At 49.4% G+C, this 23,511-nt stretch overlaps 1 protein-coding gene across 3 annotated transcripts in view; it reads left to right on the forward strand.

Annotated features, from left to right (window-relative positions):
- The window catches only part of Sipa1l3 (signal induced proliferation associated 1 like 3), a 218,932-nt gene that overhangs the window by 71,167 nt on the left and 124,254 nt on the right, over window positions 1-23,511 (forward strand). Inside the window, exon 1 of one of the 3 annotated variants that reach the window (XM_059276371.1) lies at window positions 21,856-21,920. The exons of the other annotated variants lie outside the window; for them this stretch is intronic. The gene's annotated coding sequence lies outside the window, so the exon portion shown is untranslated. Of the gene's footprint in view, window positions 1-21,855; window positions 21,921-23,511 lie in introns of those variants that run through there. 3 annotated transcript variants of the gene reach the window in all.

Here is a 23,511-nt window from a genome sequence, read left to right on the forward strand (position 1 = left end):
AGAACCATGAAGCCTTTCTCTGTGTCTTGTAAGGGTTCTGTGGTTTTAGCTCTCACACTGGGATCTTTGAGGCATTTTGAGTTACATTTTATGTCTGGTAGAAGGGAAGGATTCAGCTTCATTCTGTGGGTGTGAGTTTCCAGTTTTCCTTACAGCACTTGTTGATAAAAGAATCTCGTTTTGCAAATGACAAGGCGGTAGCCTTCATGAGGTACAAGCTTTCTGTTCCCTGTCGTGCACTTAGGATTGGTTGAAGTTACGAATAACTGTAAATCGAGAACAAGACCGTTCCTTCTCAGCTGGGCACTTCTTCCAGGCCAGGCACTGATGAGCCAGGCAGACAGTCCCTCCTGGGAGCCCACGGGTCTAGAGGGAAATACCAGAGACAGCAGCCGTCTGGATAAGTGGTCAGAAGATGAGTGGGGCTTTTGAGCTGTAGGGCAAGAGGTTCGCAGAGGCTCCCCGGGAAGTGTAGCTTAAGTATCAAAGTCGGGGTGCACACAGAAAAATACGAATGCTATGTCCATCTCTAGATAAGCCTCGCCTCTGAACGCTTCCAGCTGCGGCCAAGGATCTCCAGATGGGCGTTGCCATGGAAGCATCTTCCACTTCTCACTTCCTGACTGAGTTTATTTGCGAGTTTCCCATGCTGGTGCCAGTTCCCAGCTGTAAATACAGACGTGGCGGGGTCCCTTTTTCCTGCCGCCTTGTAGCTGCTCCGAGGGCGGATGTGGCTAGAATCCAGCCTTCGAGCCTCCTCCCGCCAGACTCAGTTGTGGAACCTGCCATGTCACAGTTTCTCTCCCGTCCCAGCATGCTCTCTTTTGTCTCCTCTCGGGACGGTGCCAGCAAGCCTCAGCCTGTGCTTGGAACCGCTGGAGTCCAGCTTGTGTCTGATGGAGACATGAGCTCCTGGAGAAGCCAATGGCGGTCTTTGCACTGAGACCTCCCACCAAGGCTGATTTGTCACCTTCTGACGGGAGCTGGGCTAGCTGTTCTTGGCCACAGAGAAGAAAGGACTCTGACCTGAACAAAGGAACTGCCACCAAGAAGAGGGAGGGCTGTGGCTCCTTGCTCCTGGGACTGAGGCTGTTCGGCTCCCTCTCGGTGCTGTAGAATAATTCCACCGTGCGAACCAACACCATGCAGTGTCTGAGACAGCTGTGATGTTTCAGGCGGCACATCTCACGGGCCACCATCATCTCTGCTAAAATGTTGTGTGGCACACACATGACTGAGCTTAAGTGCTCAGGCATCTTTAAATAATTTTTAATCCTTTTAACAACTTGATCAAGTGTTTATAATTTCCCTATTTTACAGCCGGAGAAGCTGCAGCAGGGGGTAGGCTTAGTTGTTGGACAGATTTCTCCATGGCAGCCATTTAGGCAAAAGGAGAGGATTTAACCAGAGGATGCTGGTGTGGCTCAGGGAACCAAAGCAGGCCCCAGAAAGGACTGTGGACCAGGCAGTTCCCTGGTCGCAAGTAACAGATATTAACTGGGCCTGGCACAAGCCTGGGTGGGAGTGGGAATGGGCTTACCCTACCCGAAACCCCAGAGGCGGAGCCGTTGTCCGCACTGGAGGCTCGGAGGGCAGGCCTCTTCCCAGGGGTCCACGTCGATTCTGTCCTTCCATGGGTTCCCTGATTTCAGCATCACCTTCCATCTTGGCCTCCCTGGAGGCCGGAGATCAAGCTGCCAGCAGCAATTGGAGTTGTGTGACCCTGACCCTGACCCTGACCCTGACCCTGACCCTGTCCCTGACCCTGACCCTGACCCTGTCCCTGACCCTGACCCTGACCCTGTCCCTGACCCTGACCCTGACCCTGACCCTGACCCTGACCCTGTCCTAAGACAGAGAGAAGGTTAGTTGTCTCTTAACCACGAGGTGAAGCTTCAGAGCTCCTCTCTGATTGGATAACACAGGTCATATGACTTTCCTAGAAGCAATCACAGTGACTGGAGGGGTGGACTGTATTAAGAGAGTGGTTACTCCCATCCTAAACTCTCAATGCTGGGGTGGGATCAGAACGTGAACATGGTTCCTGGGGTGCTCCTCCCCACTGTTCCCTCCCACCTCTATGTATGTCATTCACTCTGTCACTTTGGAAGTCTTCTTCCCTGCCTTTCCTGGTACTGGTGGGGAGCCCTGGCCATCCACCAGCTGCTCAGCTGCATACCTTACCCCAGCCTCCCAGAGAGTCATTCTCAGCCTGCATCCAGAATAACTTGAGGAATGGAAGGTGTCTCTCTGGACTGTCCAAGGCCGAGGAATAGAGTCTAGTGACAGGCCCAGCTGAAATGAGTGCTCTAGATTGAGGTCATTGTCCCTACTTCTTATAGACTTGCCTACTCTGTCTTCTTCATGGTCCTGGGAGCTGGGAGCGGGGAGCATACTCTTTAAGGACGGTGGTTGGGTCACACTTCTTGACTACAGTTACACTACAGCTTGTTAACAGCCAGTCTGCTCAAGGCTGGCAGTGTCCCACTGGTCTCCCAGATTCCAGAAGCAGTCTCTTGGGGGCAGAAGTCTCTGCAGTGTGGCCCACCAAGCCTAGTTTGCTGTGACCTCCGTGGGTTGCCCACTCCGAGCCTAGTGCTGCAGGTCTCTGCACCCTGGCCTCTGGCCCCCTGCCCTCTGCTGTCCGATGCACGACTTTCGCCTTCTGTCCTCAGGCCTCTCTTTTTTGCCTGTGTGCTCTCCTTCCCTTAGCCTTTCTGACTAGGCTGATGCCATCTCCTCCTCCAGATCCCCCTTCCCACATCACTCCAAAGGGCCTGCCCCTGGCAGCCCACCCCTCTTCTCTGAGCCGTGAACCCTGCATAGTCAGAGCCCCACCTCTGTAATGTCAACTCCATAAAGGCAGGGACCAAGTGTCTTGGTGATGGTGTAGCTCTTCTCCAAAACACTCCTTACTTTAACTTGGATAAGGGAATAACTGAAATGATCACAAAGGTTAAAGAGCCTTTTTAAAAAACCATTAGCTTATTTATTTATTTGTGGTAGCTGTGTTGAATGCAGAGTTGAGCGTGCTAGGTAAAAAAAGCTCTACCACTGAGCCATATCCTCAGCCCCAAGGTCAAGGATCTTTTATCCAAAATACTTGAGACCAGAAGTGTTGCAGATTTTGGAATACTTGCATAGTTATGAGCTATCTTGGGAGTAGGACCTAAGTATAAACACCAAATTCACTTGTGTTTGAAATATCTCTTGATCCACATAACCCGGAAGTCATTTTATGTAACATCATGAGCACACCAGTGTTGACTGCAACTTCAGGTCAGGCATTGGATTTGACTTGTGTCTTATCAGCACCTTTTTGGATTGGGAGTGACCAACCCATCTTGTCACTCATAGTCACATAATATAAACAACAACTACCTTTATGAGTTTTTTTTCCCCTGCTTGCTTGCTTTTCTTTTGTTTATGTTCTTTTAAAACTCTGTGTGTGTGTGTGTGTGTGTGTGTGTGTGTGTGTGTGTGTGTGTGTGTGAGAGAGAGAGAGAGAGAGAGAGAGAGAGAGAGAGAGAGAGAGAGAGAATAGAAGAATACAACATGAGTGTGATGTCCGAGGAGGCAGAGGAGGGCATTAGGTCCCTAGAAGTGAGTCATGAGATGGACTCATTACTCACTCGGTGCATCACGATCCTCATCTTGTACACTGCTGAGTGGGACTCTCTGGAAGGTGTCTCTTGGAAAAAGCTCTGCCTACTGTGAGTTAGCCATTCCAAGAGAAGCTATGGGCTGGCAAGATGGCATAGCAGGTGAGGGTGCATGCCACGTAAGCCTGGTGACCTGAGCTTGACGCCAGAACCTACATAAAGGTAGAAGGAGAGAACTGACTCCACAAAGTCATCTTCTGGTTTCCATAAGCATCCCATGACACACAGGTGTCCGTTCACATTATACCAGGTGTAGTGGCTCACACCTGAAATCCCAGCACTTAGGAGGGATTAATACGGGTTTGAAGCCAGCCTGTATCTGAGACAGAGTGAGGCACTGTCTCAGAAGAACAGAAATGGGCTGGAGGGATGACTCAGAGGTTAAGAGCACTTGCTCTTCTTCCAGAGTACTGAGTTCCCAGAACTCACATCAGGCTACTCACAGCCACCTGTGGTTGCCTCTGGTTGGCACCATTCAGTTGGTGAATTCCAGGTGGGTGCTCCACCACTGAGCCACACCCTTAGCACAACACAGTTTTACATCACTTCATGCTTGATGAAGGAGAAAAATTGAGAAAAGTGTTCTTAATTGATTTTATCATTGTGTGAACATAGATAGGATATCAAATGGCAACATCACTAGGCAGTGTGATTTTATGGCACTGTCGTATACTTGGACTTCACTGAAGTATCAATATACAGTGTCTGACTGTACAGTGCAGTCTCCTTCCTATCTCTGTACCCGTCCACTAGTAGCCCAAACTTGTCTTCCCAGAGGCAGGCACACTTACCAGTTGTGTGTGTGTGTGTGTGTGTGTGTGTGTGTGTGTGTGTGTGTGTGTCGGGGGTGTTCTTCCAGATACTTCACCCATCGAACAGTGTTTGCTGGCTTTCTCCTCTCCACAACACATTTTACTTCCCATAGTCCCCATCAGCCATGCTTCTGTTTCTAGTGTTTCTGCCTTCCTCAGTTTTGTCCTTAAACTGTCTCTTCCTGACATCTGAGCCCACTCCTCACCCTACCCAGCACGCCTCCCCATCTCATTAGCTGCTCACAATGTAGACTAATGTGAGTGACATCATTGCCAAGTTTGTGGTTGTATTGATCGGGTTCTCTAGAAGAACAGAATTGATAGAATCCAGTAGTTCAGCCCATGAGGCTGGATGTCTCAGCAGATCTTCAGTATTCGCTGGAATCCCAAAGAAATAGGTTCTAATGCCAGCGAGAACAAGAACAAGTAGACAGAGAGAGCAAGCTTCCTTCTGCCATGTCTTTTGTATAGGCTGCCAGCAGAAGGTGTGGTCCAGATCAAAGGTGGGTCTTCCCACCTCAAAGATCTGGATTAGAGGTGGCTCTTCCCACTTCAAGTGATTTTAATTAAAAGAAGAATCCCTCACAGATGTGCCCAGCCATTTGGGTTTTGGTTAGTTCTAGATGTAGTCAAGTTGACAACCAAGAATAGCCATCATCCCTGCATGTTTCCCCATCATTGATCCTGATCACTTGCTCATAGAATCCCTCTTCTCTCTCTTTGACTGGACTCTTGGAGCTCTGTCTAGTGATTGGTTGTGGATCTCTGCATCTGCTTCCATCAGTCATTCGAGAAAAGTTCTGTGATGACAGGGTATTCACCGGTCTGATCTCTGAGGCAAGCCAATTCGGTTCAGGAACCCTCTCCACTATTGCTAGTAGCCCAGGCTGGGGTCATCCCTGGGGATTCCTGGTTGACCAAACCAAACTAGAGGGAACTCATAAAAGTTGGATCAATGGCTGTGAAGCCTACATGGGACTGGACTAGGCCCTTTGCATGGCAAGACAGTTGTGTAGCTTGATTTGTTTGGGAGGCCCCCTGGCGGTAGGATCAGAATTCATCTGATGCATAAGCAGGCTTTGTGGAACCCACTACCTATGATGGGACACTTCTTGCAGCCTTGAGGCAGGGGGAAGGGCTTGGACTTGCCTCTACTGAATGTGCCTCCCCATGGGAGGCCTTGCCTTCTTGTGGGTGGGAGTGGGGGGTGGGTTGGGAGGAGGAGACGGGGGGGGGCAGGTGGGAGGAGGGAAGAGGGGGATCTTTGATTAGTGTGTAAAATGAATGAAAAAAATTTCTTAATTAAAAAGAAAAAAAAAAGAATAGCCATCATGGTGGGGAACTGACCCTCAGCGGACGTCTGTGGACCCAGAGGGAGGCCACAGGCAAGAGGCACTGCACAGCAGCAGGAGCCCAGGTTGTTGTTCCAGCCCGTGAGCCACTGGCTGAGCAGACCTTGAACACACCTCTGTGCCCTCAGCTGAAACACGGACGGACGGAATAAGCAATAATAAGTGTGGCTCGATTCTGGCCTGCAGACACACTTTGTTTCTGAGTGAGTGTCTTCAGTTCAAGCTGGCCTGTCCCAAAGGAGCCAGGGGCTGGGCACACAAGCCAACATCAAAGATGACACCAGCTCCTCTATCCTCCCGTCCCCACCCCCTGCCAGCTGTTGCTCTTCCTGTGTAGGCCACAGGAAATGTCCTCTTTCCCCTTTCCCTACAGCAGTGTTCAGCTTCCTCAAGCCCCAAATGCATTTCATCTCACCATACACTGCGCCTTGTGTGTGGAGGGTGAGGATGGCTACGTGGCTTGTTGACAATATTGCTCACTGGATTTTCCTCTACTGGAAGAGTCTTTGATGCCATCATTTATTTCTAAAAATTTACTGACCACTGCTCTGGGTCCAGCCCAAGCTATGTGATGCTAGGGACAAGGTAGTGGACAGGACAGCCCCAGAATATGTTCTCTCAGAGCTTGTCATCCACAGCCAGGGACAGTACATCTGTCCATAGACAGTGGCAACTCAGAGCCGAGGGCTGGGATAGAGGAGGCATTGGGGTAGCATAGGTACTGTGGGCATCCAGAGGAAGTGCATACATATCCACTAGCATCAGGGACAGTTGCAGAAGGAGGAGACATGTGGGCTGAAGAGAACAGAACCAGCTAAAAGAAGGCAGAGTCTGGTATTCATGCTGTGTCCTTAAGGCTACCTGCCTCTTCCTTAACACTTGTCTCAGTCACTCTGCAAACTTCCTGGCCATCCATCTCTGTTCCAGGCTAAGCATCAGTTGTGAAGGACTCAGATCTCAGTGAAATAGATAATCCTTGAGTCAGTCTGCTACCAAGAAGATATACACTAGTTAGGAAAGTGGTACTGAGGCTGAGGTCCAGTCTAAGGGACAGATGGTACCAAGGGTAATTTCAGGGTGGAAGGCAGCACAATCAAAGGCCCTGGGGTGGTGCAGAGTCAGTTTAGAAGAGCTGGGAGGCCCCAACACGCAGGGGCAGGGCCTGCATAACAGTCAGCACAGGACATAGATGGAGCCAGTCAAGACATGCCGTGCAGATTCAGGGCAGGGAGTCCAGCCTTAGGCCTCTCTTTCCTTCTTTCTTTCTTTCTTTTCATTCTGAGGCTAGACAGCAGGAGAGAGTGTGGTGAGAGAGGGAGAAGGCACCAAGTGCTGGTGTGAAAATACTATCCAGGGGAAACTGTGTCTGCCCCCCAGTGTCTGTGAAAATAGGAAAGCCTCTTGGATACTCACAGAGATCTTCCATGCTGTGCATGAGAGAAACACTATTTAAAATCATGATGAGAAAATACTTTCCCTTCCCGGGGGACAAGAGCACAAGACCTGAGCAGGCGCTGAAGGCCTTGTCTGTTGCTGGTAGGAGGGGACCAGATGCTGTCTCTGCCTGACATGGCATGGCACCTCTTTTGGCCCAACAATTTTACTCTTAGAGATTTTTGCATACAGATGTTCTCAAGTGTGGGAAATGGTTATGTCCAGGATTATTTCTTTATTTGCTCATTTGAGATAGTCTCATTAAGTAGCCTCAGCTGTCCTGGAAGTCTCTATGTCGATTAGACCAGTCTCGAACTCAGAGATCTGCCTGCCTCTGCCTCCCAAGTACTGGAGTTAAAGGTGTGAGCTATCACACCTGGCTCAAGGTTAATTTATTTTGTTTGTTTGTTTTTTATAGCATGCTTGTTAAAAGGTGGGAAGGCTAGATAGACGGCCCCACGGTTAAGAACACTTGCTCTCTTGCAGAAGACCCAGTACCCATGTCAGAAGCTTACAACCACCTGTAACTCCAGGAGATCTAGTACCTTCTTCTGGCCAGCATATTCACCAGCATACATGTAACACACACATACACACACACACACACACACACACACACGAATAAAATAAAATCTTTTTGTAAAAAACATCCTACCTGTATGGTGGTCAGGTACAGAATGAATGAATTAGGCAAGCCTGTGTAGTGGAACACTATGCAGCTATGAAAATGGGATGAAGGCCTGATTGGATGGTCTTCTGTGGGTGTGCATGCCACCAAGAATGAAAATGGAAAGAGAGACACCTTTTTAACTCCTTCTCAGTTGGGAAGGGCATGTTGAACAATGAGGCTTGCGCAAGCTCTAGCCTGTCTGTGGCCAGGGACTGCTATCTGCCTCAGAAAGCAAGTGGAGGGTTTGTCTTCTGGGAAGACAACATGGTCTTCCCCCTGACAAGGCCTCCCACACTGTTGGCTGACACTGCTGGGAGTAGAAGGGTGGGGATTGAAGCCACAGAGTCTGGGTGTTCAGTGTGGTCGAGAGAGAAGAAGGGTTGTAACCAGAACATGCATAGGTGGGTGTGGTTATCCCAAATTCACCCTTGAAAAGGCAGCCTGTTTGCCACCACTGTCACAGAAGTGGATTCCTTTGTTGTTTTTGTTTTACTTTGTTTTGGTTGTTTGGGTGGTGGTGGTTGTTTGTTTTAGACAGGGCCTCTTTATGTAGCTCTGGTCTAGAACTTGCTATGTACCCCAGGCTGGCCTTGAACTTCTATGGTCTTTATTCCTTTACTTCACAAGTGCTGGGATAACAAGCATGCACCACCACTCTGTTTCCTTAATAATAATAGCATAACACCACTTTTACCCAAGGAAGGGGAAAAGATGGAGGGAGAGTAAAGAAAGGTTTTGTAAAAAGTAGAGGTTTTATTAGTTCCATTCTACTTTGGAATGCTCTGAATGTATGGATGACAGGGATGTGGCTCAGCTGTTATAGACTGCTTGCCTAGAATACCCCAGGAAGAGGCTGGGGTTTGGCTCAGTGGTAGAGCCCCTGCCTAGAATCCCCCAGTGAGGGGCTGGGATGTGGCTCAGTGGTAGAGTACCTGCTTAGAACCCCCCAGTGAGGGCCTGGGGGCATGGCTCAGTGGTAGAACAATTGCCTAGAATCCCCCAGTGAGGGGCTGGAGGTGTGGCTCAGTGGTAGAGCACTTGGCTGGCATGTGTGAGGCCAAGTTCCATCTCCAGGACCACCACCAAAAAAAGAAAAAATCAGAGTATGTTTGTGTACAGTGTGTGTGTGTGTGTGTGTGTGTGTGTGTGTGTGTGTGTGTGTGTGTGTGTTCGTTCAGGGCTCTGCTTAAAGGATTGAGACATTGCTTCGGAAATGCCTATCTTAACACTGTCTAAGTGACTCTCCCTGTCATTTTCTGTCCAGGCTTTATTTTCCTTCATAGTGCACTAATTGTTGCCTGACATTATGTGTTGGCTTTTTCACACTCGCCCTGCCCCCAAGAATGTGAGTTTCAGGAAGGTGGTCTTATGTGTTTTGTTCCATATCTGCAGCTCTAGACCAGTATCTGGCCTATAACAATTGCTTAGTAAGCATGTGGTGGATGGCTGTGAACAGCCAAACTGGAGTACAGGGGTGAACCAAGGCCCAGAGCCTGCCCCTCCACACATGGACTGTAAAGAGCAGGTAATGGAAGGCCCACTGTTTTACCTGCTTGGGATGGGGCAAGAAATCCATGTAGACTGCTTTTTTTTTCGTTATAAGACCTCCATTTACCCAAAATCCTTTTCAAAATCAGCTTGTAAGATGACACAGGTTGCCATCTTGTACTGGACTCTTGCACTGGACCCTGCCCAGTAGCCTGAGAAACATGTCATACCTGGCAGTCTTTACCCAGGTGGCTAGTCTCCCCTTTAGCTTGGGTGACATTTGTTAAAGATAGTTGTGCACTAGGGAATCATAGGTAGAGGGTTTCACGATTTCCATGTATAAAAATATTTGCAGTTTGTACTCAATGTGAGGTGTACATTCTATGTTGGCCTAGCTTAGCTTTTTTTTAAAAAAAAAAATCACGTGTGTATATATATGTGAGTGGGTTGATTATGTGCACATGAAGTATGAGATTCCTGGACTTAAAGTTACAGGTGGTTATGGATCAGCTGACCTGGGTGCTGGGACTCAAACTTGGGTCCTGCTGAAGTGCCGTACTCCCTCTTAACTGCTGAGCCATCTTCACAGTTCTGTAGCATGGTATTTCTAAGAGCATACACTTGGCATATGTCCTGAGTGTCTTGTGGGTACTTTGCAGAGTCCCAGATACCATTGTAAAAAGAAACCATAGAATTCATATTCACTCCAACAAGACAGAGGAAGGCTGCAACAGTGCTAAATACTCTGTTAGAAATAGAAATAGGGTACAGTAGGGGCAACCTGAGTGGGGATACTGAGGAAGCCCACCCCCTTGATGAGGGCACATGCATAGGGAAAGCTGACTAGCAAGGAAACAGCTTTGACAATGGCTGGGGAAAAGAGTGCAAAGGCCCTGAACAGCAGATAACGTAGTGTGGTGATGGTGCTGGGTACAGGAGGCTAACATGAGGGCAGAGAGATGCCCAGACTGGCCTCTTAATTCCTGGGCTCAAGTTGAGGTGATCCTCCCACCTCAACTCTAGAGAAGCCGGGACCGTGGGCATACACAATGGTTCACAGCTGAGGTGTTGAGGGTAGTAAGTGGGGAAGCTACCTGATATGGCTTCTGTTTGATCTGATCTCTCTGGCTGGCCACAGAGTAGGATCCAGGAAAGCAGAAGTGAGCCCAGGACCAAAGGGGGCTCTGGTGGATGTGTCTGAGCGATGGTGGTGGTAGGGTAGCTTGGGCATGGAAAGAGGAGACAGGGAAGTAGATTTGGAGGTATTTTGGAGCAACCAGAGAGCTTTCTAATCACAGAAGGATAGACAAGTTTATTAACTGATCCCTGCGATGGGCAATCAGGTACCAACCACCATTCCCACCCAGGCTGCTGTAGTCTGAACTCTAGAAGGATTGAGGGTAAGGGTATTCATCCCCTGCAGAGAGAGCCTGCTCAGCAAAGGCTGGGAGCTCACAGCTCGCCATAAAAAGCCATCCCAAGCCCAGCTCAGATGGCTGTATGGAGCGCGGGTGGATGGCAGCAGCCTGTCCGTTTCATGCTGGTGATACACAAGGAGGTGCTAGCCTTTAGGACATTCTCTCATGCTCTCCTGTGTCTTGTCTTCTCTGGGGTTACTTTCCCCTCCTCAGCCAAGTTCCAGCCACCATGGCAGAGTTCAAATCTGCTTTGCTTCCCCAGGGACTTAGCGCTAGCTGGCCGGGATTTGGCTCTGGGCCAACACTGGAAGCCAGGCTGTAGGAAGTGTGTGAGAAGGCATCTTGTTTGTATGAGGTGATTCTCCTCAGGCTTTGTCCCTTTTTCTCTGGTTCTTCTGGCCTTTTTCTGAATGTGCAGATCCCATGGGTGATAGCTGCTGCTGCTCCAGGCCTCCTTCGCCCTCTCAGAAGGGAGGGCCTCCAGGCTTCCAGGGGACTCTGTGTTAGTTGTTAGGACAGCTCAGCTAGGGTTAGTTGAACATAGGCCGTGAGGAGAAAGTATGAGCCCTTGTCCCCTTCTGCCATCAGAGCCCACAGGCCCTGAAAACCTGGCCCCAGCCCTGGCCTCAGATGTGTGGGCCAGGATGCTTGTCAAATTTGTATCTCTGGGAGTTCACCTTGTGCCTCCCTGCTGGCTGGAGACTACAGGGAAGATGATGAAGTGTGACGTGTCTCAGCTCATTCCAGCTTCAGATGGAAAAGAAGAGGGGAAAGGAGAAATATATATATACACACACAGAGCCTTGAAGGAGAAATATATAGGGCATGAATGAGCTGAGTGCGTCTTCTAGCTGCTTCCTGGGGGATGTGTGAATCACTGTGACCTTTTAGAAGACAGCGGGGGAGGGCTTCTTACTTACTCTTTGAATGAGCAGAGTATGCATGCGAAAACATTCAGAAAGCACCAGAGAGGTGCACAGTGACTAGTCAGGCTCCTCACCCTGTCCCCTGCCACTCTGAGCCCCTACCCAGCAGACCCCTGTGTCAGCTGTCCTCAAAGAGGCACAATCAAAAGGAAGCACTCAGTTCATCATGTGACAGTCTCTGACCCAGCACTGCCAGTCCTGAGGCAACCCCCTACAGAGAGAACTAGCCCTGCACAAGGGAAGGTGTAGTGCCACATTGGCACAAGGGGAGGTGTAGTGCCACGTTGTCACCGTGGCCAGACAGCCCAGAAAGAAAGCAGATGCTCACTCCTCAGGAGCGATGAGCAAATGCGGCCACATCCTTACCCCCGGCTGCTGAGGATGGCGTGAGCACATGTGTCATGTGACTAGTTCATCTCTTCCATGTCCCACAGCCTGCTTAGCCCAACCTTCTGTCTGGGGGACTTGGCAGTGTCCTTGGGTGCAGAAGAACAAGTCTTACCTGTGGGTCAGCATCGGGAGCTCACAGGTGGGGGCAGTGACCCTGGCTTTGGTCCTTACCTGGCCTTTCTCTGTCGATGACAAGAGGCTGTAAGTGGGCTGTAGATGCTTTGCCACTTCTATTTATTTTTTTTTTCTTTAGGCAAGGTATTTCTGTGTCTCCCTGGCTGTCCTGGAACTCTCTCCGTAGACCAGGCTGGCCTCCAACTCACAGAGATCCACCTGCCTCTGCCTCCCGAGTGCTGGGGTTAAACAAATGCCCCCTGCCATGTCTTTAATATGCTGTAAGTGGCCACATTCTCACAGGACTGTCTCCCTGGGCCACCCTGGGTACCCTTAGCTTTCTGGTCTCCAGCTATAGGGCCCAGTCTGTTCTCAGTGGGGCTGCACATGCCCTCCCTTACCTTCCATCCTCTGCTTCCAGGGTCCCATGTTCTGCTCAGAAGACACATATTGATCAGGGAAATAAGACTGACCCTTTGGGTCACACCTTGCCTCTTCCCTTGCCACACTTGTCCTGTCTGTCCTTAGCTGATTTGCTCATGTCAGCTTAGAAGGAGAAGGAGGTGAAGGTGGGTGCTTCTTGTCCCCGCAGCAGCCCCTCCCTTGTCAGGGAGGAGGGAAGGGAGCCAGCCCTGAGTTGCCGCTGATCCGGTGACTGAGGGAGACGTAATCTGTGGTTATCTGTGCCAGGCTTCTTTCACTTTATGTCTTCAAGGCTCATCTCTGTTGTGCACAAAGTCAGATTTTTGTTGCCTTTCAGAGCTGAATATTCATGGTATGGGTGGATGGTAATTTTGCTTAACTGTTGCTTCGTTAGTGGATGTCCTTTTCAGGTAGCTTGCTTTTTCTTTAGTTCTAGGTTTAAACTCAAACTGCTTTCCTGCATAGTACTTCTCAACACCCATACTTATGTAGGCATGTGTCTGCCTGTGTGTTTTCTGCTCGTTATCTGGGACCGCGAGCTTGTAAGGGCCTGTCTGTGCATGTACTTCTGTGCGCTGTGTCTGGCGCTCTCCCTGGATATGTCCACTGTAGGATAGTGCTCAAGTCGTTTGATGAATGACTCAACATATCCCCTGTTGCTCATTTATTGTCTCACCTCCTAAAGCAAAAGAATGGCAACCACATGAGCAGAATTCCGGGGACTGTTGTGTGTCGCCTTCTCCTTGGTGTTGTGGCAAGAGTGTAGGTCCTGAAGATGAGGGTGCTTTAGATGATGGGTGCTCTGCCACCGAGTGTCTGTGACTGCTCATCTCGTGTGGAAGACCACAGTGCCACCTGAACAGTGCATTTCAAATGGTTGTCAAAAGCAGGTGTGGTGGCACACACCTGTAATCCCAGCACTTGGGTGGCCGAGGCAGGAAGATCACCACAAGTTTGAGGCCAGCTTGGGCTACTCAGTGAACTCCAGGTAAGCCAGTGAGAACCCATTTCAAACAAAATAAAGCTAAAGGATGTCAGCAGCAGAGATCAGAAAGATGGTCCACAGAGGTGGTTTCTCTCTTGAGTCAAATGTCCATAACATGGCACCTGGCACCAGCGTGGCTGCCTGATAGTCACCAGAGAGGCAGGATCATTGATCAAGGATCTTCCTGCTTCCCTCTCTCTGGCACAAAGCTGTCAGTCATCCTTAGAGAGCTTATAGCCCACTGTGGCCGCTGCAGTCAGGCCAGTGAGTCAGTCTGCCATGGAGTGAGGAGGTGGCACAAAGGCGCCATCCAGCTTTATGTTTCTGGGGAGGAATTTTCCTCAAAGCTTCACAACAGCTTCCCCCTTCCACATATGGCCCCTGCTAGCTGCAAGAGGGGCTAGGAAATTGTATAGTCTTGGAAGGAAGGAAGGAAGTAAGCAAGCAAGCAAGCAAGCAAGCAAGCAAGCAAGCATGTCTGCCGGGTGGGCAGGTTGGCCACTGCAGTAGGCCTGTTGTCTGTTTCCTTCCATAGAACCTGAGCAACAGCACCTTCTGCTCATTACCCTGGGCTCTCATACTGCCCCCCAACCCTCCCCCCCCCCTTATTCTCTGTCCCTCTCCTCCCACAAGTGGCCAGAATCAGCCATGGAGTTCTCTGTGGTTCTGATTGATCAGTGGATGAGATTTTGAGATTAGTGGAAGTCCCACTGTGTCACCCGCAACATGAATAAGTTATCACATTTATTAAGCATTTTCTGATGACAGATCCTGCTGTAAACAATTGTCACAGAGTCATTTTTAAGCATATTCCTCCCAGAGCCCTCGCTATTCCCACTTACCAGATGAAGGGACGGAAAGGTTAAGTAACTGGATGTTTTCACTGATAAAGTCTCCCCTTTCACTATATTATGAAGAGATTAAAAACCAAAGCCTGACCTATTTTGGTAGCTTGACCCCTGTCTAACTTCCCCTGATTAGCCGGGGCTGGGGAATGCTTTGTGGAAACGCACCGGCTGGTGGAAGGCACTCTGACAAGCTGTTTTCATTGCAGGAAGGGGGCTTAACTCTCGGCGGCGTTTCCAGCAAATGGCTAGTGACAGGAGGAGAAAGGATCCGTGAGCTCTGCAGGATTTCCCAGCCAGCAGAGCACACGCAGATATGTGGGCAGGCTGGCCGTAGCCTGGGCTTAGCCTTAACATGACCTTTACTCTGATGCTCTTGAAGGCCGAGAAAGAAGCTAGACTCAGTTTAGGTCTTCTGAGAATGAGTTCAGGCCACACATTGTCTTTCTAGGTGCATTTGATCCATCCTGCTTGGAGGAAAGCTTTGATTTCTACAGAGTCTGTCTCTTTAAGACACTTTCTAGGCCATGTGACTGTCAACAAACTGCTGGCTGTGTGATGGAGCAGCCCACAACTGCTGGAGCCTGGCTTTCAGGTGTCTTATGCTGTGAGATTCTCCATACACAGATGGTACTGTCATTTCAAGTGGTCACAGGACAGCATTGGAGGGAGAAGCTGGCAGGTCAACTCCAGTATAGCTCATACTCTTACAAGCCTATATCCACAAGGTGGCTGCTGTACCCGCCTTTGCCAGGAAGCCAGAGTTCCCAGAGGGGGACCACCTCAAATCCAGCAGTCAACATCAACATTCCAAGCTGAGAAAGATGAAGGAGCAAACACTTCCCAGAGTCTTTGGCTAAGAAGTCATAGCCTGGGCCACATAGTGAGTTCAGGCTAGCCTAGGCTTCATAGTGAGCTCTGTCTCAAACAAACCAAAGGTAAACAAAGGAAAAAAGATGTCACGGCTGCCTAAGATGATGTAGCTATCTCTATTCCTGTGCTGTCTTCTGTACAGTTTTTCTGTTCGCTTGTGGGTCTCTGAGCCATCGATGTCCTTTAGGAATAGGTACTAGGGTCAAGAGCAAGCCCGTTCTCTTCCCTGCTGTACTGGTGGTGGTTTTGGAGCGGGGTCCCCTGGGTTCAGAGTCTGGAGCCTGTGTATGTACTTGCTGTGACTTGCTGGGCAAAATTATCTCTGTATCTGGTACCTTAGTTAGGGTTCCTATTGCTGTGATTAAACACTGTGGCCAAAAGCAGCTTAAGGAAGAAAGGGTTAATTTCATCTTGCAGTTTGTAGTCCATCATCCAAGGAAGTTAGATCAGGAACTCAGGCAGGGCAGGAACCTGGACACAGAAACTCATACAAAGACCATGGAGAGGTGCTTCCTACTGGCTTGCTCTCATGGCTTATTTAGCTTGTTTTCTTATACCATCCAGGACCACCCACCCAGGGGTGGGTACTATTAGTCAAGAGTATACCCCATAAGTGTGCTCACAGGCCAATCTAGTGGGGGCATTTTCTCAAATGATGTTTCCTCTTCCCAGCCTAGCCTGTGTCAAGTTGACATAAAAACCAGCCAGGACACCTGATTTGTTAAGAATGTGGCCTGCAAGACTTCACCAGTAAAGGCGCCTGCTGCAAGCTTACTGACCCAAGTGATCCCTAGAAGTTGTTGGCGGGCATGCCTATACAAGTGTACACACACACACACACACACACACACACACACACACACACACACAGAGTCAACCAGTCAGAAGGTAGAGGCGGGAAGGTCAGAAGTTCAAGGTTATTCTTAGCTTCATAGTGAGTTCAAGGCTATCTTGGGACAAGACCCAGTTTCACAAAATGGACAGCAAGCAGGCGTGGGGGTCCTAAAGGAACTTTCGCAGGTTGCTTGAAGGGTTTGATAAATCTGTAGTGAAGAATTGAAAACAGTGGCTTACACACAGAGCAAAACACAAAATCCATGCTTGAACCCCCAGTTGGGAATTTGCAGGGACCCTGGACACAAGTCAGTTGGAGAATGAACATGTCGCTGAAGTTACTCTTGTCTTTACAAGAAGTTGCAGAGCTTAGGTAGTGGCCTAACCTGTAGTCACTGCACTCTGGGGGCAGAGGCTGGAAGATGGGAAGTTCGAGGCCAGCCTGGGCTGCATAGTGAGACCCTGCTGCAAAAGGAAAAAAGCAAAGAAAGAAATTTGCCAGCTTTCTTTTTAAAAAGCGTTTGTTCCAGCTCTGTTTCCACCCACAGTGACTGAGAGTTCCCCCAGCTCCAGCACTAGCACAGTTGGTGGTATCAGACTCTGACATTTTGGCCAATCTGCTGCATGTGAAACGGTCACACACTGTTGTTTTCTCCAAGCAGCTTCTTTGCAGAGGTCTGCCTGTGAGCCCAGCAGCCTACCTGGGCTGGCTACGGGCAGGAAGAACAGACCCCTGCAGTGTGTGTAGAGTCCCTCTAACTCTGTGGCCTGGGGCTCCACCATCCCCTCAGGTCAGTCAGGGACGTGGACAGTGAGGAGGTAAGGTCCTTGAAGTTAGTGACCGAGTCACAGTCATCGAGAATGGCCTCCATCACCAAAATCACATGCTAAATCGCTATTGTGGGTTATTAATAGAATGTAGGTCATAAGAGAAAACGTGATTAATTGCAACATGAGCTCATCGGCTGGTGAGGGCCTCGGGTTTCCCAAGGCAGAATTCTTTCTTCCTGTATCAGCTCTTTGTTGGAACGTGGAGAGAGGCAGTTGAATGAACAGATCTTTTCCTGGGCTTGATTTCAGAGATAGATGGGATGGGGCTGGACGTGCTGGGAATCACCTCTACATGAGGCACCACTGAGCCACTTCGTTGGTTGGTGAGTTTCCCGTGCCCCATAGGAAGCTCTCAGACAGTCTGGAAAGGAGAATGCAGCTCATGGTGGAAGTCACAGGGCTGTGCTTCTTCACTCAGTGTGGGAAGCCCAGGAAGCTGCTCACACAGCTGGCTGCATGGAGGAGAGAGACTTGGCTACTCATCATAACACCTGCTAAGAGTGTCTGTGCAGGCTGAATACGGTAGCACACACCAGTCATCCCCGGAGACTGAGGCAGGAGGGTCTCAGATTTGAGGCCAGCCTGGGCTTCATGGTGAGACCAAGTCTCTAAACAAACAAACAACAATAAAAAGCAGAGCTGAAAGGGGATTGTTTTAATTAGCTTTGCATTACTGTGACAAAACACCCAAGACAATGAATTTTAAAAGAGGAAAGAAAGGTTTATTTCCGCTCACAGCTCCAGAGGTTTTCCTCCATGGTTTCTTGGCCCTTTGGTTTGGGGCAAAAATGCTGCTTCACCACGAGGCTGCCAGGAGCATGTCCAGCCATGACCACAATGCCTGCTGCCGGGGACTCAGTGAGGGCCAAACCCAAGGTCATTAGCCTGCAGACAGCCCCCAAAAGCTTGGTTTTCAGCACAGTGATCGTGGAATGGTGCGGCTTCATCAGACACTGCCCTGAAAGCCCATTTTGTGAAACAGGAAGCAAATGTACTGCTGTGAGCGGGTGCGGTGGGGCCGGGGCTTTGCTTGCTGTCCTGGTCTTTCCTCTGCAGTCTCACTGGCGACTGTCCTCCCGCTGGGGCTATATGGTAGACCCTGCAGTGTCCCCAGATAAGTCACTACACATCCGGAACCTCAGTGTCCTTGCCCATTGAGTGGACAGGTCCAACTAGATGACAGTGCTCCCTTACCTGGCCCCGAGGATGCAGCCTGGGGAGGTCTGTGACCTCCCTGAGATGTGGCTCCTCCCATGGAGAGAAGCAGCAGGGTGTCTTGAAAGGTTTGTGTTCTCTTAAACGCAGATGACCATGAGGACAGATTTGCCCCTTCTTAAACCTGAGAGGGAGGCTAACAGCTCAGAGACACAAAGATCCCAGAGCTGGCCTGCCCAGTCACCACTCAACTATTCCTAGTCAGAATCTGCCCCAGGCTGGCAAATAAACCCTGGTCAGTCCCTGTCTCCATCCCCTCTGTGCAGCAACAGACCTCCCAAGGCCAGCACCGGTCGGCCTGCTCAGAACATGGCCAAGGGGAGGAAGATTTCAACCTGGGAGTCCCTACTGGGCTATGGCCACCCCACCTTTCTTTTCTGGAACTCTGTTCTTGGCATAAACCTGTGGAGAGGGATGTGCTTGGCCTGTGAGTGCAATGCCTGTGACTGATGGGCCACAGCCGTGGGCATGCAGGGATTGCTGAGGCACCTGCAAGGGCACTCTCCCTTCCCGGGGCCTCAGGAAGCTCAGGTGTCTGCTCTGCCTGAACCAGCCTTGTTCTCTTTCATTGCGATCCCTGTGCTGCTCTTCACTTTCCTCTTCAGGGTCTGTGTGTGTGTGTGTGTGTGTTTGTGTGTGTGTCTGTATGTGTGATGTGTGTGTGGTGACCTCAGGCAGTGTGTGTGTGTGTCTGTGTCTGTGTGTCTGTGTGTGTGTATGTGTGTTGACCCCAGGCAGATGAGCCTCCAGTTTCTTGCAGTCCACAGGTTCCTAGCCCCAAAGAAAGGTGCCAGGTGCCGGGGTGTGGTGGCCCATGCCTTTAATCCCAGCACTTGAGACAGAGGCAGATGGATCTCTGTGAGTTCTAGGACAGACAGAGCTATTACACAGAGAAACCCTGTCACCAAAAAAATAAAACAGAAAGCCAGATGCAGCTAGACTCCATGTGCCCTTGCCTTCCTGGAGTACCAAGCCAAGGCAGGAAAATCTTGAATTCAGGCTAACCTGTCTTTGAAGGGGAGCGGGGCTCATGGTGTGGTGGTGCACGCCATTAATCCCAGTACTCAGGAGGCAGAGGCAGGTGGATCTCTATGAGTTCAAGGCCAGCCTGGTCTACAGAGCAAGTTCCAGGATGGCCAGAGCCGTTATACAGAGAAACCCTGTCTCCAAAAAAAATCAAACAAACAAACACACAAAAATGGGAATTGCTTTAGAGGAAGGAAAAATGAAAGAGTGGCAGAAAAGCAATTTCCATTGCAATTTAAACAGGGCCTAGTAAAACTTTACAAGCACTTGATTCAGGGCTTCCTGATCATTCCAGGAATTGGCTAATGGCAAGTCTGGTGGTAATAAAGGAGGTATCCTGAGGTTTGTGCTTCCCTCCCACCCTTTGGAGCATGTTGAAAGTCAAAGTTATCAGGGCTTCGTAGCCCAGCTGAGGAGCAAGCAAGGGCCCAAGGGACTGCTTCTGGGTTCTTCCAAAGTATGTGCTTTCCTTTTGTTGCTGGTTCTATGTATAGGGACTGTTTCTAATTTTATTTTGTGCTTCCCTAAATGGCCTGGTAGTGAGCTCTGGGAATCAGCAAGAACAGCAGTGGCCTCTGCCCTTCTGTGTTAGTTGGGAGCTATTTTTTTTTTTTTTTTTTTTTTTGTGTGTGTGTGTGTGTGTGTGTGTACAAACAGATTCAGGCCATTCTGCTTATATAAAAGAAGGAATATACAGACTCAGCCTGGGAGAGCCTGCTAACAATGGCATCAGGAATCGAGGGATCCAGGGCCTCCAGGGTGCTGTCTCTTCCTCCCTCTTGGCTCTTTGGGTCAGTGGGTGGGTTGGTCTTCTGTGTTGTTTTTTTTCTCAGAGGGTCAGGAGATGGTCCCTAGCAGATGTAAGGGGATGTATGTGACTCTTAGGCAGAGTCAGTAAGCCATCCCTTTGCTCACATTTCCTTCACCTGCCCTCCGACTGGTGGCTGTTGATTGCTCAGCTCACCTGGTTTCCGGGCCAGGACCAGGGAAAGCAGTACAGTGACTTCAGCATTAGGCCAGGTCTGGATCATGTGTGTGTCAAGGCAGGACCTTGCCCTGCAGAGGTCTCGAACTTGTATCTATCCCTGTCCCTAAGCCTCTTGAGTGTGCCACCACACCTAGCTTACTCATCTGTTTCTAAATCACTGAATCCACCACTCGACCTCAAATTTAAAGTAGTAATCAAAATGTGTGGGCGTGGCCAAGTGTGCCTCCGCTCCCAGCAGGCTGAACTGCACTCACCCTCTCCACATACACTACCCTCCCTTTCTCCCCCTCCTCCATCCCCTCTTTCTGTCTCTCCCTCTCTCTCTTGCACATGCACACACAAGAAGAGAAAGAAGGAGCTGGGGATTTAGCTTAGCGGTAGAGCGCTTGCCTAGCAAGTGCAAGGCCCTGGGTTCAGTCCTCAGCTCCAACAACAACAACAACCCCCCCCCAAAAAAAAAAGAAGAAGAAGAGAAAGAAAAGCAAACGGGCACAGACTGGGTTTTGTTTTACAGATATTCTGATTTCTGGATAGAATTGGGTTCCTCTGCAGTCTTTCATATTCATTCACTGTGGACATTTGTGGGTTGCCCTTCTAGATCTCTTCCTGACTCAGGAGGGCCCCCAGCCTGTGTAATATGAACAGAATCACTTCATCTTAAAATGCCCCACCATGTGCTGGCAAGATTGATTTTTGTGGGTAAAACACTTGCCACACAAGCCTGACAACCTACATTCAATCCTAAGAACCTACATAAAGATAGAAGAAGAGAACCGATTTCCAAAAGTTGTCCTCTGACTCCACAGTGCTTACACACGTGCCCACACACACCCTTTATATACACAAAAAATTTTTTTAGGGGGGCGGTTTCGAGACAGGGTTTGTTGTGTGTAGTTTTGGTGCCTGTCCTAGATCTCGCTCTGTAGACCAGGCTGGCCTCGAACTCACAGAGATCTGCCTGGCTCTGCCTCCTGAGTGCTGGGATTAAAGGTATGTGCCACCGCCGCCCAGCTATATACTCAAAATTTTTAAAATTTTCATTCAGATAAATGAAACCATACCAAATATTCATGTACCTAAAGTTATGTCAGAAAAGTCATATTTGTCTGTCATGTCTCTGCACGTAGCTCTGAAAGAAGTGTCCTACACTTGTATATCCATCCCTGTCCTCATTGTCATGGTACCCACCACACTGGCCTGTCGCCTGCTCCTGCCCAGAGCCTCTCCTGCCTCAGGGCCTTTGCACCAGCTGTTTTATGGCCTGGGAGCTCTTTCCAGGGTAGTCATAGTTTGTGATCTTACCTATTTGGGTGTCTTTCCTGGTGGAGGCTTCAGCACACCGCGTGAGTTGGCAGCCCCGTTCTCGGTTTGCATCTGACACGGACCAGCCCTGGTCTTGTGTGGTGTGCTTGTTCAGCTACCTCCTCGAGGACAGCGGCTGTGCTGCTTCACGTGTATTCTCAGTGCCGGGCTTGGATCGCTTTTGTCAAGTATGACAGGCGGCTGTTGCAGCAGGAAGGCTCTGCATCACTTGGCCAGAGGCATGAGCTGCTCTTTTCCCTTTCTACAGGTGCATCCTTGACCTGGGCTCTCGTGAGACCTGAAAGGCACACTAGTGTCCAGGGCATACTGAGGTAAGTACAGCGGCTATTTGTTTAATTTTATAGATAATACACATAATGTCTTTTTTATTCTTAAATATGCATACAAAGGCTCAGAGAAGAGGTGGCTGTCTCCATCACTACCCACTGCCTCCCAACCTCCCTTAGGGGTAAATACTGTCATTGGCTGCTAGTGTCCTAGGATGTGCACGCACGTGTGTATACACACACACACACACACACACACACACACACACACACACTTTGTATTTTACTTTGCTGTCTAAGAAAAGAATCCATGCTGTACAGGTGCTTCTGGAGCATCCTCAGCAACACTGTATCTCAGAGCCTTGTTCATGAGCACAGTTATACTCAGGTTTTATACTATTTGAATTCAATTTAACTTTTATAGAGAGTAAACTTCACTCTTGTGGGGTTTTTTGTTTGTTTGTTTTTAGTTTTTTGTGTTTTTTTTTTAAGGTTCACACAAAGGAATTTTCTTGTGAACCTGCTACACAAGGAGACAGAACAGGCCCATCACCCTACTGTATGCTGCTCTCTCTGGGTTTAAAACGCAGTAGCAGCAGCAGCGTAGGTGCTCCCACGTGATTAAAATATGTATGTATGGTAAATACCTATCTGGATGTGTAGGTTTAAGTAGGTTAAATTTGGGAGAATTTGGGCGTAATTTTTTTTTTTTTTTTCCCTAACAAGCATTGTGCTCTTTCATGTTCTGGGATGGATTTTAGGCAGTGAAGTCAGTTTTAGGGCATACGCTCTTTTGGTTCCTGATGAGGCGTTCCTGAATGCTCATGCCAGCCTTTGTGGCAGCGTGCTGGGGAAGCAGTGTCTGGTCCTCCAAGAACCGGGAGACCCTCACTGTGGGCGATGAGAGGGTGGAGGATTCTGGCTCTGGGTGCTGAAATGTTGCCAGCTGACACAGAGACTGGCAATCGAGCTGTGGGACCACAGTGAACCCGGGGTAACCGAGTGATCCTTCTCTGAGCTCTCCATCTTGGTAAAGTTTTGTCAGGTCCCCGGAGTTGATCTGTGGGACCGTCTCTGGGGTTGGAGACTGCTTCTTGCAGTTATTGTTCACCATGGTTTGTTTGGGGGGTTTGGTTTGGTTTGGTTTTTCGAGACAAGGTCTTCTCACGATGTGGACCAGGCTGACCTCAAACTCTCTTGCCTCTGCTTCCTGAGTGCTGGGATTTTAAAGGCGTGTGTCACCACCACCTGGCTTTGTTTGGGCTTTTAACTTTTGAACATTTTAGTGTGTGTGTGTATGTTATTGACAGAAGTTTTCCTGTGTCCCTCTCAGTCCTGCAGCCACTGGGTCCCAAGTAAACAAACAGAGGCTTATACTAATTATAAACTGTAGCTTCTTGCTAGCTAGCTTTTTCATCTTAAATTAACCCATTCCTATTAATCTATATGTTGCCATGTGGCCGGGGCGTTACCGGTCTGCTGGCATCTTGTTGCTCCTTGGGCAGCGGCTGGCGTCTCCTCTTTCTCCCTTTCTTCCCTCACTGTCTCTTTTGGATTTTCCTTCCTGGCTCCATCCTGCCCTGCTATAGGCCATTGCAGCTTTATTTATTATCCAATGGGAGCCACACATACTCAC

Source organism: Peromyscus eremicus, chromosome 1 (genome assembly GCF_949786415.1).
Source record: "Peromyscus eremicus chromosome 1, PerEre_H2_v1, whole genome shotgun sequence".
Classification (NCBI taxonomy): domain Eukaryota; kingdom Metazoa; phylum Chordata; class Mammalia; order Rodentia; family Cricetidae; genus Peromyscus; species Peromyscus eremicus.